Raw genomic sequence first — 5,000 nt, forward strand, 5'->3', positions numbered from 1 at the left:
TAATTATTGTCATTACCATTATCATTATGATCATAATCAGCAATATCATCATTACTATTGTATCAATATTATTATCATTATTACCATTATCATTGTAATTACTTTTCTTATTATCATTCCTATCATTTTCATTTATATTATAACTATTATTATCATCATTGTTGTTATTGTTATTATTGTAATAATGATAATATTGATCATTGTTATCATCATCATTATCTAGAATAATAAAGAAAAAATCGAAAATCATATGATTCTGATTATTTTACCTTAAAAAAATATTTATTAGTGTTTATTAAATGTCGCGTCGCTTTTTCCATTATGTGGTGATGGGGGTGAGCTCTCGTTCATCAAATGACAAAACAAATGATTAAAAAATGAATAATGAATAAAAAAAACACGTTACCTATATTTCGAAATAGATTATGTATTTGCATTATCATTAATATTTTTCAAATCATAACCTTAGTGATAAAATTAAATAAAAAAGGTATCGAAATCCTTTTCCGATTCGGTTTATGTAAACACTAATTAAAAAGTGTTTACAGATGTCGAAACCGGATTCGTTGTCCCTTAAAGCAAAGTTTATTACAGGAAACGTCGAGATTTTTTAGATACTTGCAAGAGAGTCAAAATAAATTTCTTTTAATCTCGCAGTATCTGACGTTATCACCTTCCTCTTCAGCCTCTCTTTCGGGAGAGGAAGAGGGAGAGGGAGAGGGAGAGGGAGAGGGAGAGGGAGAGGGAGAGGGAGAGGGAGAGGGAGAGGGAGAGGGAGAGGGAGAGGGAGAGGGAGAGGGAGAGAGAGAGAGAGAGAGAGAGAGAGAGAGAGAGAGAGAGAGAGGGAGAGGGATAGGGAGAGAGGGAAAGGGAGAGGGAGGGAGAGGGAAAGGGAGAAGGAGAGGGAGAGAGAGAGAGAGAGAGAGAGAGAGAGAGAGAGAGAGAAAGAGAGAGAGAGCGAGAGCGAAAGAGAGAGAGAGAGAGAGAGAGAGAGAGAGAGAGAGAGAGAGAGAGAGAGAGAGAGAGAGAGAAAGAGAAAGAGAAAGAGAAAGAAAGAAAGATAGATAGATAGATAGATAGATAGATTGATAGATAGATAGATAGATTGATAGATAGATAGATAGATAGATAGATAGATAGATAGATAGATAGATAGATAGATAGATAGATAGATTGATAGATAGATAGATAGAGAGAGGAAAGGTACGAGAGGGAGAATGAAACAGAAAGGAAAGAGAGAGAGAGAGAGAGAGAGAGAGAGAGAGAGAGAGAAAGCGAGAGAGAGAGAGAGAGAGAGAGAGAGAGAGAGAGAGAGAAAGCGAGAGAGAGAGAGAGAAGAGAGAGAGAGAGAGAGAGCGAGAGCGAGAGCGAGAGAAGAGAGAGAGAGAGAGAGAGCGAGAGAAGAGAGAGAGAGAAAGAGAGAGCGAGAGAAGAGAGAGAGAGAGAGAGAGAGAGAGAGAGAGAGAGAGAGAGAGAGAGAGAGGTAGGAGAGGAGAATGAAACAGAAGAGAGAGAGAGAGAGAGAGAGAGAGAGAGAGAGAGAGAGAGAGAGAGAGAGAGAGAGAGAGAGAGAGAGAGAGAGAGAGAGAGAGAGAGAGAGAGAGAGGGAGAGGAGAGGTAGGGAGAGGAGAATGAAACAGAAGAGAGAGAGAGAGAGAGAGAGAGAGAGAGAGAGAGAGAGAGAGAGAGAGAGAGAGAGAGAGAGAGAGAGAGAGAGAGAGAGAGAGAGAGAGAGAGAGAGAGAGAGAGAAAGAAAGAAGAGAGAGAGAGAGAGAGAGAGAGAGAGAGAGAGAGAGAGAGAGAGAGAGAGAGAGACAGACAGAGAGGAAGAGAGAGAGAGAGAGAGAGAGACAGAGAGAGAGAGAGAGAGAGAGGAGAGGTAGAGAGGGAGAATGAAACAGAAAGAGAAGAGAGAGAGAGAGAGAGAGAGAGAGAGAGAGAGAGAGAGAGAGAGAGAGAGAGAGAGAGAGAGAGAGAGAGAGAGAGAGAGAGAGAGAGAGAAAAAGAAAGAAGAATGTAAGAGAGAGAGGGAGAGAGAGAGAGAGAGAGAGAGAGAGAGAGAGAGAGAGAGAGAGAGAGAGAGAGAGAGAGAGAGAGAGAGAGAGAGAGAGAGAAAGAGAGAGAGAGAAAGAGAGAGAGAGGATAGCGAGAATGAAAAAGAAAGAAGAGAGAGAGAGAGAGAGGAAAGGTAGGATAATGAGCATGAAACAGAAAGAAGAGAGAGAGAGAGAGAGGAAAGGTAGGGTAATGAGCATGAAACAGAAAGGAAAAAAGAGAGAGAGAAGAAGAAGAAAAAAAAGAGCCAATTTCGATAAATCTTGATTACCGTTGAGGCTAACTCCCCGTCGGCCGCGCCCTCAGTTTATGAAAGTCGTTTGACCTTCGCGTGACAGGCACTTCCTCTGATTCCAAACCCGGGGCCGTGTAAGTGTCCCTCAGGGTTGAAGGAAGAGCGTGGGGCTTGTGGGGTCAGGGGAAGGGGGGAGGGAGAGAGGAGGAAGGGGGAAGAAGGGGGTTGGAGGAGCGGAAGGAGGAGGGGGAGGAAGGGGGTTGTTGAGGGGGCGGAGAGGAGGAAGGGGGGGAAGGGGAGGAAGGGGGTTGAAGGAAAGGAAGGAGGGGGAGGAAGGAGGAATAGGGGGTCTAAGGGGCGGAAGGAGGGGGAGGGGGAGGAAGGGGGAAGGGGAGGAAGGGGGAAGAACGGGTTGGAAGGGAGCGGAAGGAGGGGAGGAAGGGGGTTATTGAGGGGGGAAGGAGAGAGGCGGAAGGGGGAAGGAGGGGGTTTAAGGGGCGGAAGGAGGGGGAGTGGGAGGAAAGGGGAAGAAGTGAGGGGTTGTTGAGGGGGGATGGAGAGGAGGAAGGGGGAGGGAGAGGAAGGGGGTTGTTGAGGGGGGAAGGGAAGGAGGGTGGTGAGGGGTAAAGAGGGGGGCGTGGATGGAGTGGGGTCAAGTTCACCTTTAAGAAACTTGGGGAGGTGAGAGGGATACTGGCAGCATTAGAGATCATTTTTGACACGCGAGTAAATTTGGAAACTCCAGAGGCGTTGCTCTTGGAGGAGGGAATGGAGAGAGAGGGAGGAAGAGAGGGGGAGAAGGGAAGAAAGGAGAGAGGGGGGAGGAGGAGGAGGGAGGGGAGAAGGGAAGAAAGAGGAGAGGGGGAGAAGGGAAGAAAGAGGAGAGGGGAAGAAGGGAAGAAGGAGAAGAGGGGAAGGGAAGAAAGAAAGAGAAGAGGAGAAGGAAAGAAGAAGGAGGGGGAGAAGGGAAGAAGGAGGGAGGGGGGGAGAAGGGAAGAAGGAGGAGGGGGGGAAAAGGGAATAGGGGGAGAGGGAGGAAGAGAGGGGGAGAAGGGAAGAAGGAGGAGAGGGGGGGAAGGGGAGAAAGAAGAGAGGGTGGAAGGGAAGAAGGGGGAGAGGGGGGATTCGGAGGAGGGGAGAGGAAGAAGAGGAAGGGAGGAGGAGAGGAGGCAGAGAGGGTGAACTGTTCTTTTTTATGGTCAATATTTAATAAAGAATGTTAAAATAAGGGTACATTTGCACGTTATTTTCTATGTTGTCTTTATCAGTGGATTATCTTAGTGTTTATTATTACTATCATTATTTCTTTTCATTTAGTGATCATTTCTGGATGATAAAAATTAAGATACAAAAATATATATAAACGAAAAAGAAAGAAATATGAATAAAGCATAAATAACTCAAAATTGCACGAACGTTGCCCTCCCCCTCGCACACAAAAATCGCAGGCCATTTGCGTGCAACTGATCCACACCCGCAGCTTCCGGATACGTATCTCCTCGAAAAGACGTTCCCGAGATGACATTTCTGCTCAGGATATGAGTCCTTCACTCACCCTTGAGGAGAACATCGAGGCCCAGATGACCGCCAGATACCGCCATGCCTTCCAGAAGCATCATGCGGTACGACAATCACTACAGCGCCGTCTGGCAGCTCGGGTTTCGCCTGCTCGCGGTCTTCAGTCTACGATAAGCCGTCGCCATGTAGAGTCCGCATGGCATGGTCGCTCCCGCAGCCAACGTCAGTGAAGGTCATAGACACACAGGCTCCCGCGTGCAGAGATGTCTCGTCTTGTTAATTAGCCCTTCAGTGAGCCTCTAACTTGGTCTGACAGAATGCGATGGTAGGCTAAAAACAAACCAAAAAATCACCTTTTAATTTTTTTCTTAATAAAGAGTAATTAAGACTGATCTTGGAATTTCGAGAAAAAAATAGATAAATAAATAAAATAAAAATTGAATGAGTGAATCAGCCCACGTAGTCCAGTGCAAGATAGTGAGCAGACCACCCATACCAAGAACGCTCCCAATACCAGAAATCGTGCGTCATGTAAAAGATGATTGATACCAAAAACACTGATTGAACGACTTGCTCCGGTACCTCGGTGTTCAAACCATCATCGTTCTTATAAATCATATCCGTGTGCTCGTCGACTGCATCCTTCTTGCTTACACGAACGCCAGCCAGCTCCGAAAGAAGAGGTAAATAAACTGTCTGCATTATGTCTATATCTATTAATTAATTTTGTAACTGAAATTTTGATAGTTGAAAGCTCTGGGAATTTGGAATTATTATATATTCATTGCGAATTGAAATTGTGATTAATTTTGCATAATAAAGAGAAGATAATGAATCTTTTGACGATTCATTTTAACAATGAATAACAACAAATTATTTGATAATCCAGATATAACACTGAAGCCTTTGATATTTCAAAAAAAATATTATTAATGCTATTAATGATATCAACAAATATGATGTTACTCATAATAACGATGGTCATTATAATGACAATGATAATGAGATTGCTAGTAATGATACTGATAACAACAATAATGATAATACTCGTGATGAATTTAAATGATGATCGTAATGATAATGAAAATAGCAATGATATTGATAGTAATAGTATTGCTGATGATAAAAAGAATAATAATGGTTGTAATGATAGTAATTATAATGGTGATGATAATGATAATGATAATAAATG

The 5,000-nt window shown here is 43.6% G+C and overlaps 1 protein-coding gene across 2 annotated transcripts in view; it reads left to right on the forward strand.

Annotated features, from left to right (window-relative positions):
- Window positions 1-3,988: 3,988 nt before the first annotated feature.
- Window positions 3,989-5,000, forward strand: part of LOC113817862 (lachesin) — a 194,327-nt gene continuing 193,315 nt past the window's right edge. For both annotated transcript variants that reach the window (XM_070137154.1, XM_070137155.1), the window contains exon 1: window positions 3,989-4,491. The gene's annotated coding sequence lies outside the window, so the exon portion shown is untranslated. The remainder of the gene's footprint in view (window positions 4,492-5,000) is intronic.

This window comes from Penaeus vannamei, chromosome 22 (genome assembly GCF_042767895.1).
Source record: "Penaeus vannamei isolate JL-2024 chromosome 22, ASM4276789v1, whole genome shotgun sequence".
NCBI classification, from domain to species: domain Eukaryota; kingdom Metazoa; phylum Arthropoda; class Malacostraca; order Decapoda; family Penaeidae; genus Penaeus; species Penaeus vannamei.